At 33.4% G+C, this 14,891-nt stretch overlaps 3 long non-coding RNA genes across 7 annotated transcripts in view; 2 read left to right on the top strand and 1 right to left on the bottom strand.

The window, feature by feature from the left end:
- Window positions 1-14,891, bottom strand: part of LOC147834365 (uncharacterized) — a 546,693-nt gene that overhangs the window by 43,832 nt on the left and 487,970 nt on the right. The window lies entirely within an intron of this gene.
- Window positions 7,530-11,091, top strand: LOC147841247 (uncharacterized). Its single transcript, XR_015503761.1, has 3 exons — window positions 7,530-8,493; window positions 8,773-8,906; window positions 9,238-11,091. It is a non-coding gene; the product is annotated as an uncharacterized LOC147841247 (long non-coding RNA).
- LOC147841248 (uncharacterized) lies at window positions 12,063-14,628 on the top strand. The gene is made up of 2 exons (XR_015503763.1): window positions 12,063-12,183; window positions 12,350-14,628. It is a non-coding gene; the product is annotated as an uncharacterized LOC147841248 (long non-coding RNA).

Below are 14,891 nucleotides of genomic sequence, written 5' to 3' on the forward strand. Positions count from 1 at the left end.
AGCAACAATTGGGAAAATATATTCAAAAATAATAAACATTTTACAGTAGGGCTAGTGATTTTGACTTCAAATGATTTACATTCAGCTCTTCATATAACCCTGAAGTGCTGCAGATCAGGAACGGTGCATGCGTGAGGTTTGAGGTTTTTCTGGATTAAAAGTTGGAGCGCCAGCAAAAACGAATCGTCTGAAAGCCTTCATTTATCAAACAGCGAGCAGAGAAACGCCTGCAGGACACACTTACACATTTACTTCATTCACTTATTTCAGCATGTACTGAAAAAGATGCCCTCATCTGTACAACTTGATGATAAAACTACAGTACTAGTCCTTACAGTCAGAACTTAAAGTCAGAATGAAATCAAAATCGTATTTTTATATGTATATAATAGTGCTAGATCGCCTTCAAAACAGATTTTTCAGGAGCACACTCGAAACCAAGGGGTACCAAAATTTTCCAGAGCACACCATCTACAACAGCAGCATGGCTGCACACTGAAGTCAGGAGATGCACAAATTAGTATTTTTTGTCATCATTATGAATTTTTACAACAAGTAATCATATGTTTTTACACATTACTAACAGTGTCGCGTTTTACTGTCATGCTTAAATAAAAATTTTGCTATCTATAATCTATAATATTTGGCATTAGGGGAAAGGGTACAAAATAGGGGTCCAAAAATAGAATTGCGGTTGGGCCTAAGTCTTCAATTAAAAGAGCCAATCATTGATTGCTATAGACTGATGGCTCTTTAGGGGAGAGGCTTGATCCAGACATGTGTTTTTATGACAGTTTTTGCAGCTTCATCGTTATGATCATTTATTTATTTATTTATTTATTTATTTATTTATTATTTATTTATTTATTTATTTATTTATTTATTTATTTATTTATTTATTTATTTATTTTTATTTTTTTCATTTTATAACATTTTTAAAATTAATTTTTATAACATTTTATTCTTTTATAATTTGTAATTTAATCAAATGCCTACTGAACATTACTTTCCGACTGCTGTTCAAGAAATGCTGACACAGAGCAGAATATTTCCAAAAGATATATTCAGCAGTCTTTGCTCTAAAAGACGTGAAACTAATTTGTCATTCTGAGCCAACAATTTATTTTACTTTATTTATTGTATTGTTATTTTATTATTATTCTATATTTTTTAGTATTTATAATATTTATATTATTTACTTTTTTATTTATTTTTCTAATTATCTATTTTATTTTATGGTTTATTATAATTTTTTATTACTTTGTCAAATTATTTATTTTATTTTTATTTGATTATTTATTGTATTATATACTGTATTTTTTACTTTTAGTTTATTTAAAATTTTAGTAATTTTATTATTTTATTTTATTATTTATTTAATTTTATCTTATTATTTATTATTACGTAAGTATTATTTTGTATTATTATGTCAAATGATTTTTTGTTATTTCTTTCATTATTTCATTTTAATGTTCATTATTTATTTATTTATTTTATTTACATTAATTTCTTTTAAAAACTGTCACATCATTTATTACATGTTTTTCCATTTGTCATTTATTTATTGTTCATTTAATTTTATCTATCTATCTATCTATCTATCTATCTATCTATCTATCTATCTATCTATCTATCTATCTATCTATCTATCTATCTATCTATCTATCTATCTATCTATCTATCTATCTATCTATCTTTATTTAACTTAATTTCATTTTATTTCTTATTTACAATCAGATGACCACAGAACATTACTTTCCGACTGCTGTTCAACGAATGCTGACACAGAGCAGAATATTTCCAAAAGAGACATTCAGCAGACTTTGCTCTAAAAGACCATGAAATTAACCACTGCCATGCCGAGCCAACACAAGAACAGCTCAACCTTTCACTCCATTGGTCAAAAATGTCAGCGTGATGTTTTCACTAAATGTTGTTGTACGGCATGGAGAACATTTTCCATCTTTCCCAATCCATAAATATATATCACGTATTGCCAGTGTTTACATATAGGAAGAGGGAAAACATAAATAGAGACATGCTCATGTTCAATACCACCAGCTTCACTTTTGGGCCAGAATCATCGGGGTAAGTTGCATGGGTGTATGCAACCATAGACCTGTTTGCCAGAGCGCTGTGAAATGTATACAAATGAGACTTAAATTGAGCGGTAATGTAACTAAACAGTACACTTCCCTAATCCCCGGATTCACTAGACAAGAAGTTGAGAAACAACTTGATTGCGGTTTAAGTCAGTATTATTAGCCCCCTGTATGTTTTATCCCCAATTTCTGTTAAACAGAGAGACGATTTTTATCAACACATTTCTAAACATAATAGTTTTATTAACTCAATATTTGATATTGATTGATCTTAATAAGTCAACATTTGACTGGATGTTTCTCAAGATACTAGTAGATTCTGTCCCTAAACCTGACTCTCATTGAAAACAGTCTGCACGTTTTCAAAATACTTCCTAAAACAAAATAATTAATAAAAAAAGTCATCACAAGGTCAAAATTGACGGGTTTATGTAAGAAATGCAAGGAACGCACACACACAAAAATAAAATAAATAAAAAACTTCATGTTACAAAACGGTCAAAAATTACAAGTAAAATTCACAGACGTCATAAATACACTCACCGGCCACTTTATTAGGTACACCTTGCTAGTCACCAGTTGGGTCTTTTTTTGCCTTCAGAACTGTCTTAATCCTTCATGGCGTAGATTCAACAAGCTACTGGAAATATTCCTCAGATATTTTGCTCCATATTGACGTGATAGCATCACACAGTTGCTGCAGATTTGTCGGCTGCACATCCATGATGCCAATCTCCTGTTCCTCCACATGCCAAAGGTGCTCTATTGAATTGAGTTCTGGTGACTGTGGAGGCCATTTAAGTACAGTGAACTCATTGTCATGTTCAAGAAACCAGTCTGAGATGATTTAGCTTTATGACATGGCACATTATCCTGGTGGACGTAGCAATGTGTTCCATGTGCTCAAAGTGTTCCAAGAAAATCTCCCCCACACCATTACACCAGCACCACCAGCCTGAACCGTTGATACAAGACAGGATGGATCCATGCTTTCATGTTGTTGAGGCCAAATTCTGACCCGAGCATCTGAATGTGTCAGCAGAAATGGAGACTCATCAGAGCAGCAACGTTTCTCCAATCTTCTATTGTCCAGTTTTGGTGAGTCTGTGTGAATTGTAGCCTCAGTTTGCTGTTCTTAGCTGACAGGAGCGGCACCCGGTGTGATCTTCTGCTGCTGTAGCCCATCCGCCTCAAGGTTGGACGTGTTGTGTGTTCAGAGATGCTCTTCTGCAGAGCTCGGTTGTATCGAGTGCTTATTTGAGTTACTGTTGCCTTTCTATCAGCTGGAACCAGTCTGGCCATTCTCCTCTGACCTCTGGCATCAGTAAGGCATTTGTCCCCACAGAACTGCCGCTCACTGGATATTTCCTCTTTGTCAGAGCATTTTCTGTAAACCCTAGAGATGGTTGTGCATGAAAATCCCAGTAGATCAGCAGTTTCTGAAATACTCAGAGCAGCCCGTCTGGCACCAACAACCATGTTCAAAGTCACTTAAATTCCCTTTCTTCCCCATTCTGATGCTCACTTTGAACTGCAGCAGATCATCTTGACCATGTCTACATGCTTAAATGCCATGTGATTGGCTGATTAGAAAGTTGCGTTACCGAGCAGTTGGACAAGTGCACCTAATAAAGTAGCCGGTGGGTATAAATGTCATAAATAAATAAACAAATAAAAAAACAAATAAATGAAAAATTTAACACTGAGTTAATTTAAATAAAAAAATGAAATTTCATAAATAAATTAATTAATAAATTAAAAACGGCAACAAATAATAACCTGTCCTGTTCTTTAAAAATCTGTTCTAATAAACAATTTTTATATAGTATTGTCGCTTAAATGAATAATAACTATATATATATACATATATATATATATATATATATATATATATATATATATATATATATATATATATATATATAGTTTCTTTAACTCAATTTAGTTAAATTTTTCATAACCAAGGTGTGAAGTGATATAAGGCCCTTTTCTAATAACTGTACGGGGCATTCAATTGACAGTGATTTGTCAGGCAGGCCGCGGCCGGTTCTCCAGGACTCAGATATGAAGCCAGAGCATGACAGCTTCACTGCAGACACAGCTATTAGGAGCAATTTGGGGGATTCCCATAAATGACTTTCAAAACACGCCGCTGATTTTTTCCAGCGCTTTTATACATGGACGTTCCTCCTTCCACAAAACTTTCCCTTCACCTGTTTGTGCTTGTTGCTGGAAGTTTGTGTTTGGTGACCTGAATTTAGTTGCATGAAGAAGGAAAAAAAAGATGAAATAAAACAAGCCTAGACATTAGCCCATGTGAGCGAGTCTTTAATTATGCTTTGTGTGTTAGACACACAGCTTACGCTTATCGCTAATGCCACCTCTAATTTACCAAACACATGTAAACATGGAGCGCTCTTGAGAAACGGCAAACTACTGTCTGATTCGGCCATTCAGTGATAACAGCTGCTTACACCAGATCCATTTTAATCTGTAATTATATGGTTTTGTGGGATGATTTCTGAGTGATGAAAGAGAAAAGCTCTATAGATGAACACTGGAGTGATGACGGATGATGTGAAAGGCAGATTTCTGCTAAAAAACAATACTTAAATATGGACTTTCCCCTATATTTGTGCTTAATAGTTTGCATATTGAAGTGTTTGTCGATGTTGCACTAATAATTTAATGACGAATAAATAAATAGATAAAAAGATAAATAAATAAATAAATAAATAAATAAATAAATAAATAAATAAATAAATAAATAAATAAATAAATAAATAAATAAATAAATGAACTAAATTACTTAAACCTTTCGAACAGAATATGGAAAACAAATAGTCAAATTCAAAATGTAATGAATATACATGCAGTACTTAATGGAACATTATTATTATTTATTTATTTGTTTTTTAAAAAGGTCATTTTACAGCTCTCCTAAAGTTAAACAGTTGAGTTTTATCATTTTGGAAATCATTCAACCGGTTTCTGGGTCTGGTGAAAACAGTTTTAGCTTAGCTTAGCATAGATCATTGAATCGGATTAGACCATTAGCATCTCGCTCTAAAATGATCAAAGAGTTAAATTAATATTTCAGGAAAAAAGCGACTCTTGTCTTTGTCGGTCTTAGTACATATGATGTAACAGAAAAAAAGCTTTAAATAGGAAAATTATTGAAAGCTCTTAGCAATGGAATAATAATAATGGAGCAATGGAAGTGGCATTTTTTTATTAAAAATCCTTTAATTTGCAAAAAAAGTTTGAGGTGGTTTTGGACTAGAAGAGAAGCAAACGGATTTGCAGAATAAACTCTGATGTACAGAACAATACACCCAGGTCACCAATCAGCCGTCTCTATTATTCTTGCCTTGTTTACTATTGGTTGCTAGGTTACCAATACACTACAGTCAGTCCCTCCAACAACTGTTTTGATGGAAACACACCAATTTAGCATTCAAGATTAATACATTTAATTTTTTTTTTTTTTTTTGCAATTTCAAAATTACTGTAGATCCATTTTAATTAGTAAATATATATTTTTTTGTGAGATGATTCTAATGGATTTTTTTAAAAATAACGTTAAACCAACGTTAAACAGTTGAGCTTTTATCATTTTGCAATCCATTCACCCGATTTCCGGGTCTGGTGGGAGCACTTTTAGCTTAGCTTAGCATAAATCATTGAACCGGATTAGACCATTAGCATCTCGCTTAAAAATGACCAAAGAGTTACAATAAATTTTTTTTTTTAACTTTTCATTTTTCCGTCGGTCTTATTACATGATGTTACCACAGAAAAGTGATGCTTTGAATAGTAATTATTTTTATAATTATTGAAAGACCCTAGTAATGATATAATAATAATAATGGACTAATGGAAGTGCCAATTGTTTTTTTTTTTTTTTAGAAAAATCAAATTCGCAAAAAAGTTTGAGGTGGTTTTGGACTTGGAGAGAGGAAAACGAATTGGCAGAATGGACTCTGATTTAACAAATGTTACACGGCACATGACAAATCGGCTGTCTCCATTATTCTTGCCTCGTTTACTATTGGTTGCTAGGTTACCAATACAATAAGTCAGCCCCTCCAACAACTGTTTTGATAGAAAACGAACCAAATTAGCATTCAAGATTTGTTATTTATTTCTTTTTTTGAAACTTTAAAAATATTTGCTTTATGTTAGGATAGAATTTCGGCTAGTGAGGTTTGTAAAGAAATAATAAAATAACAGCTGCTTAAATTAAAATTATTATTTTATTTTGTGTATATATATATATATATATATATATATATATATATATGTATATATATATATATATATATATATATAATTTATTAATTAATTTATTAATTAATGAATTTTATGGGATGATTCTGATGAATTAGATTTTTTAAGGCTCATTTTACAGCTCTTCAAGAACCGAGTTTTATCATTTTGGATTCCATTCAGCCGGTTTCTGGGTCTGGCGGGAACACTTTTAGCTTAGCTTAGCATAGATCATTGAACTGGATTAGACCATTAGCATCTCGCTCAAAAATGACCAAAGAGTTACAATCATTTTCCTCTTTAAACTTCAAATTTTTTTTGAGTCGAGCTTTAAATAAGAAAATTATTGAAATCCCTTAGTAATGGAATAATAAATAATAGACTAACTGAAGTGTCAAATCCCTTAATTCGCCAAAAAGTTTGATGTGGTCTTGGAATTGGAGAGAAGATGTAGCGAATGTTATAGACCAATCAGCTTTCTCTACTATGCTTGCCTTGTTTACTACTGGTTGCTAGGTAACCAATACTATAGTTAGCCCCTCTAATAATGGAAAAGCACCTAATTAGCATTCAAGTTTTTTTTTTGGCGACTTTGAAAAGAGTTGCTTTAAATTAGCTAGTTGTGTTCGTAATAGTTGCCAAGTATTCCATCATGCTAATTGTAACACTTAACATGTCGCAATTTACTTTGAAGTTTACACACAGTCTACAATGATACACAGTAGTTTTTTAAAAAGTTGCACTTTGATTTTCAGGCCCCCAAAACACCCCAGTGTGTATATATGCAGTGAGCTTTCTGTATGCATACATTGTTCTGTATAGTAAATACACAGGTTAAAAGTGCTCCTCATAAAGCAAGTGTTTATTTATTCTCTTTCACACACTCTCCCTCTCTCAGGATCAGAAGCCATTGGTCAGTTTTGTGGGGGACATAAATATTTAACGTCGCATTACTGCATTCCCCTGTTAGCCTCCGCATGCATGAAAGTCTTCTCCAGCGCTGCTACTGGTTTATTTTATAATGCTTTTCATGGAAATATTTAGTAAACCCTTGTTGAGTCACGCTTCAACAACCTGGCACACACACACACACACACACACACACACACACACACACACACACACACACACACACACACACACACACACACACACACACACACACACACACACACACACACACACACACACACACACACACACACACACACACACACACACACACACACAGAGAGAGAGAGAGAGAGAGTTGACACAGGCTTGCAAGACATTGTACAGGAGGCAAAGCCCAGAAAGGATTCCCGTCGATGGAGGAAGATGAGAAAGAGTCTTTTCCACAGGCTAATGGCCATCATTTACGCTTGTTTAGATAATAATGGGGGATTGGAGCACACTTTTGTGGACATTGAACATTACACTTCAATCAGAGAGGGAAATGTGAAACATCTGAAGAGCCTAACATTAGTCATTTTAGCAGACAGAAACTGGCCTTCAGGATCCGTCTGGTGAAGAATTGTCTTGTGAACACGTGCTAAAGCTCTTCATATACACTACCTGACAAAAGTCTTGTCGCCTATCCAAGTTTTAGGAACAGCAAATAATAACTGGACTTCTAATAGATCATTTAATATCAGAAGTGGCTTAAATGAAAGGCAAAGGCCTCTAGATTACAGTTATTTTACCAAAATAAACAATGATCATGCCTTGAGTTTGAATGATTTCATTTGGATTTCATTAGTCTTGTGACTGAACAGAAATAATGTCCAGTATAGAATATAAAGTCCTGCTGCAGTGGAGACAGAATGAATATTGTGTCTGACTCCATCATGAGCTTGGAGGACTGCATCCATACATCTCTGACATGACCCAAATCACTGATTAATAAAGTCATCTGGAATGGCGAAGAAAGCGTTCTTGCAGGACTCCCAGAGATTATCAAGAGTCTTTGGGTTCATCTTCAATGCCTTCACTTTCATCTTACCAAACATGCTCAATACATGGTTGACAACCAAGACAACTTTGTGTCCCTATAAACCACATACACCTGTATACACACAGTTTACAGGGACACTCCATTGGCATAATGTATTTTACACTATTAAAAAAATGCTTCTTTTATACAGTAGCTCTACCCCTAACCCCAACTCTCACAGGAAACCAGTGGCATTTTTTTAATTTTATTTCAGAAGACCTTTTAAGAATGATTTTTAAACATTTTGAATTACAGGGATACAAGGTGTGACCCTGTAAACCACTTTAGAGTACAACCAAGTCATACCCATGTAATTGTACAACTTTGTGTCCCTGTAAACCCCATATTCCGGTGTATACACAGTTTACAGGGACACTCTATTGGTATAATGTATTTTACACTATAAAAAAAACACTTTCTTTTGTACAGTAGCTCTACCCCTAACCCCAACTCTCACAGGAAACCTGTGGCATTTTTTATTTCAAAAGACCTTGTAAGTATGATTTTTAAACATTTTAAATTACAGGGACATGAGTTGTGACCCTGTAAACCACTTTTATAGAGTACAACCAAGTCATACCCATGTCATTATACAACTTTGTGTCCCTGTAAACCACATTTACCTGTATACACAGTTTATAGGGACATTCTATAGGCATAATGTATTTTACACTGTAAAAAATGCTTCTTATATACAGTAGCTCTATCCCTAAACCCAACTCTCACAGTACAACCAGTTGCATATATATATATATATATATATATATATATATATATATATATATATATATATATATATATGTTTTTTATTGCAAAAGACCTTGTTAAGTATGATATTAAAACATTTTGAATTACAGGGACACAAGGTGCGACCCTGTAAACAACTTTTTTTAGAGTTCAACCAAGTCATACTCATGTCATTAGACACCTTTGTGCCCCTGCAAACCCTCTATTCCGGTATACATAGTTTACAGGGACACACCATAGGCATAATTTATTTTACACTATAAAAAAATGCTTCTTATATACAGTAGCACTACCCCTAAACCTAACTCTCACAGTAAAACCAGTGGCATGTATTTTTTTTATTGCAAAAGACCCTGTTAAGTATGATTTTAAAACATTTTGAATTACAGGGACACGAGGTGTGACCCTGTAAGCCACTTTTTTAGAGTTCAACCAAGTCATACTCATGTCATTAGACAACTTTGTGTCCCTGTAAACCCCATATTCTGGTATACACAGTTTACAGGGACACTCCATAGGCATAATGTATTTTACACTATAAAAAATACCTCTGTTTCCCAGTGTTGGGTTTTGGCTGAAAGGGCATCAGCTGCATAAAACATATGCTGGATAAGTTTGTGGTTCATTCAGCTGTGGCAACACTTGATTAATAAAGGGACTAAGCCAAAAATGAATAAATGAATGAATAAAAAACACTTCTTATATAGCACTACCCCAAAACTCTCATAGTAAACCAGTGGCATTCGTTTAATTTCAAAACACCTTGTTAAGTATGATTTTGAAACATTTTGAATTACAGGGACACGAGGTGTGACCCTGTAAGCCACTTTTTTTTTTAGAGTACAACCAAGTCATACCCATGTCATTGTACAACTTTGTGTCCCTGTAAACCACATATTACGATATAAACATAGTTTACAGGGACACTCCATAGGCATAATGTATTTTACACTATAAAAAAATGTTACCTATATACAGTAGTTCTACCACTAAACCCAGCTCTCACAGTAAAACCAGTGGCATTTTTTTCATTCCAAAAGACCTTGTTAAGTATAATTTTGAAATATTTTGAATTACAGGGACATAAGGTGTGACCCTGTAAACCACTTCTTTTAAAGAGTACAACCAAGTCATCCCCATGTAATTATATAACGTTGTGTCCCTATAAACCACATATACCTGTATATACACAGTTTACAAAGACACTCCATAGACAATGTATTTTACACTGTGAAAAAAAAAAAAAACGCTTGTCATATACAGTAGCTCTACCCCTAAACCCGACTCTATAAAGTACAACCAAGTTATTCCCGTCATTATACAACTTTGAGTCCCCGTGAACCACATATATCAACCCAGACACACAAAAATGTCATTAAACTGCAATTCTATTCGATGCTGAATTCTCATTGAACCTCATTTCAAATCAGAAAATGAATTTCGTTCCTTAAACGCACATCTACATATCAAGCAACCTTGCAGGAAAACACAAGAGCTACTAATTCAGTCCATTACGCACTGAACTGGGCCTAGACTTTAAAAACCACCAGAAAACAGGCCTAAACGTTTGTGCTTCCCATCACTCGTCTGCCTGCGGTCTTTCACTTTGGCAAGCACATTCAGCAAACATTCTTTAACACGGTGCACACGCATCACAAAACACACACATTTCATAACAAATGCATTTTAGAAGCATAAAAAAGCATGTTCGCATTTACTTTCTCATTTTTCGCATCTTTATTAAGTCAGCACATGACAGGTTTAATATATTTTCCCCTTGACAAATGGTTAAAGGTTTCTGCAAATGCTGTGAAAATAAGAAAGAACAAATGTCTGGTCTAGTAGGCACATTCAGACGCGCCGTAGGATAACAAGTCTGTGGTGGTGAAATTTGACCTGGCTGGACGGCAACCTGGACTCCACTCCCAACCACAACTTACCTTCCTTCCATTTATTAGATTTACTGTAATACTTTATTTTTTTCTAATTTCTGCTAAAGCCCAAAAAAAAAAAAAAAAAAAAAAAAAAAAAGTCATGCTTACCTGGGTTAACACCAATGGACCGAGCATCTCCGTTAAATTAGGTAGCGCTAGAGACTGAATGTCGGGCACCGCTGCAGCTCATTTATGGTTTTTGGAAGTAGTTATGCATAAGGAAATGTAAATGTTTACAATAAAACTCCAAAAATCCTAAATATCCTCAAACATTCAGGTCTCCGGGTCTTTATTTTGCCTCCCGGGTTGCAGAAAAGGCCAAGACATCACCTGATACCTGATCTAGTGCTCTAGTTGAACACTGTGTGATTGATTGCATGTGCCGTTTTCAATGAGGTATTAGTGGTTCTCTGAAGGAGAAAGGATTGGGAATTTTTTGGCGCGCTGGAGGATTTCGGTCCCACAATTTAGTAAACCAATCAGCGAGATTATACACAGTGGATTTAGCGAAATAACAAATCCCTCGTAAAAGTATGCAAAACTGTACACTGTGGGGAGAGAAAAAAAAAAGATCAAGTAGAAACATTTTTACCAAGAAAGCTTTTTTTTTTGTAGCATACTGTATATGTGGAGTGTAAAGTGGCAGTTTTAAGGCCTGTTCACATTAGGGAGAATAAGAAGAATTATGTTAGCCTTAATGTAACCTTAATCTGTATTCTGTCTGTTACTGTATGTCTGTCTGTCTGTCTGTCTGTCTATTATAAATTAATAATTGTGAGATGTAAAGTCAGAACTGCAAGACTTAAAGTCTGTATTTTGAGATGTAAAGTCAGTGTTTTGAGATTTAAAGTCTGTATTTTGAGATGTAAAGTCTGTATTTTGAGATGTAAAGTCAGTGTTTTGAGATTTAAAGTCTGTATTTTGAGATGTAAAGTCTGTATTTTGAGATTTAAAGTCTGTATTTTGAGATGTAAAGTCTGTATTTTGCGATGTAAAGTCAGTGTTTTGATATGTAAAGTCTGTATTTTGAGATGTAAAGTCAGTGTTTTGAGATGTAAAGTCTGTATTTTGAGATGTAAAGTCAGTGTTTTGAGATGTAAAGTCTGTATTTTGAGATGTTAATTTTTCATTTTGAGATGTAAAGTCTGTATTTTGAGATGTAAAGTCTGTATTTTGAGATGTAAAGTCTGTATTTTGAGATGTAAAGTCAGTGTTTTGAGATGTAAAGTCAGTGTTTTGAGATTTAAAGTCTGTATTTTGAGATGTAAAGTCAGTATTTTGAGATGTAAAGTCTGTATTTTGAGATGTTAATTTTTCATTTTGAGATGTAAAGTCTGTATTTTGAGATGTAAAGTCAGTGTTTTGAGATTTAAAGTCTGTATTTTGAGATGTAAAGTCTGTATTTTGAGATGTAAAGTCAGTATTTTGAGATGTAAAGTCAGTATTTTGAGATGTAAAGTCAGTATTTTGAGATGTAAAGTCTGTATTTTGAGATGTAAAGTCTGTATTTTGAGATGTAAAGTCAGTATTTTGAGATGTAAAGTCAGTATTTTGAGATGTAAAGTCAGTATTTTGAGATGTAAAGTCTGTATTTTGAGATGTAAAGTCTGTATTTTGAGATGTAAAGTCAGTATTTTGAGATGTAAAGTCAGTATTTTGAGATGTAAAGTCTGTATTTTGAGATGTAAAGTCAGTATTTTGAGATGTAAAGTCAGTGTTTTGAGATTTAAAGTCTGTATTTTGAGATGTAAAGTCAGTATTTTGAGATGTAAAGTCTGTATTTTGAGATGTTAATTTTTCATTTTGAGATGTAAAGTCTGTATTTTGAGATGTAAAGTCTGTATTTTGAGATGTAAAGTCAGTGTTTTGAGATTTAAAGTCTGTATTTTGAGATGTAAAGTCTGTATTTTGAGATGTAAAGTCAGTATTTTGAGATGTAAAGTCAGTATTTTGAGATGTAAAGTCAGTATTTTGAGATGTAAAGTCAGTATTTTGAGATGTAAAGTCAGTATTTTGAGATGTAAAGTCTGTATTTTGAGATGTAAAGTCTGTATTTTGCCATGTAAAGTCATTATTGCAGATGTAAAAACATCGCTTTAAGATCTTACGTCAGAATGTGTAGACTTAAAGTCAGTATTGCCAGATGTAAACTCAATATTTAGAGATTTAAAGTCAATATTTTTTTAAGCTCAGAATTGCAGATGTAATATCAGTATTTTGAGATGTAAATTCAGTACTGTTGATGTGTAGGTAGTGTTTTGATAAGTTAAGTTAGAATTGTGAGATCTAATGCTACAATGTCCAGATATAACAACCATTTTTTAAGATGTAATATCAGTATTTTGGGAAGTAAAGTCAGTATTTTGAGATGTAAAGTCCTCATTACCAGATGTAAAGACAGTATTGTGAGATGTCAAATCAGTATTTACAAATGTCAAGTCAGTATTCTGAGATGTAAAGTCAGTATTTTGGGAAGTGAAGTAAGTATTGCAGGATGATAAGTTAGTATTGCAGACGTAACATCAGTATTTTAAGAGGTAAAGTCAGTATTACCTGATGTAAAATCAGTATTTACAGATGCTAAGTCTGTATTCTGAGATGTAAAGTCAGTATTTTGGGAAGTAAAGTGAGTATTGCAGATGATATACAAGTATTTTGGGACGTAAAGTTAGTATTTTGAGACATACTATCAGTATTTTCTGACGTAAAGTCAGTATTTTGAGATGTAAAGTCAGTATTTTCAGATGTAATGTCAGTATTGCGAGATGTAAAATCAGTACTTGAAGATGTTAAGTACTGTGAGATGTAAAGTCAGTACTTTGAGATGCAAAGTCAGTATTTTGAGATACAAAGGCAGTATTTTAGGATGGAAAGCTAGTATTTTGAGAAGCAAAGTCGTTTTTTTGGGATTTAAGTGAGTATTTTGGGATGCAAAGTCGTTTTTTTTTTGGGATTTAAGTAAGTATTTTGGGATGCAAAGTAAGTATTTTGAGATGCAAAGTAAGTATTTTAAGATGCAAAGCCAGTATTTTGCAATTTAAGTCAGCATTTTGAGATGCAAAGCCAGTATTTTAGGATGCAAAGCCAGTATTTTGAGATGCAAAGTCGTTTTTTGGGATTTAAGTCAGTATTTTGAGATGCAAAGTCAGTATTTTAGGATGCAAAGTCAGTACTTTGAGATGCAAAGTAAGTATTTTGAGATGCAAAGCCAGTATTTTGCAATTTAAGTCAGCATTTTGAGATGCAAAGCCAGTATTTTGAGATGCAAAGTCATTTTTTTGGGATTTAAGTAAGTATTTTGGGATGCAAAGTCAGCATTTTGAGATGCAAAGTAAGTATTTTGAGATGCAAAGCCAGTATTTTGCAATTTAAGTCAGCATTTTGAGATGCAAAGCCAGTATTTTGAAATTTAAGTCAGCGTTTTGAGATGCAAAGCCAGTATTTTGAGATGCAAAGTCATTTTTTTGGGATTTAAGTAAGTATTTTGGGATGCAAAGTCAGCATTTTGAGATGCAAAGTAAGTATTTTGAGATGCAAAGTCAGCATTTTGAGATTTATTGCCAGTATCGCCAGATATAAAAAAAAAAAAAAAAAAAAAAATTGAGTCAGTATTGCCAGATGTAAAGTCAGTATTTTGAGATGCAAAGCCAGTATTTTGGGATGTAAGTTCAATATTATGTGTCAGTAAAATGCTGAAATGTTAGTAAACAATCATATTTTCAAACTTTATTTCAATAGTAATAGTTTTATTTACAACTTGAAAGAATAAACAGATAGAGCATGTAAGTCAGTTTTTTCAGTGTCCTTTTTCTTTCCCTACTCGCGCTCAAATCTTCATCGTTGATACGCTGAATATCCAGACTACAT

This window comes from Danio rerio, chromosome 12 (genome assembly GCF_052040795.2).
Source record: "Danio rerio strain M-AB ecotype USA chromosome 12, GRCz13ab, whole genome shotgun sequence".
In the NCBI taxonomy this organism is placed as follows: Eukaryota; Metazoa; Chordata; class Actinopteri; order Cypriniformes; family Danionidae; genus Danio; species Danio rerio.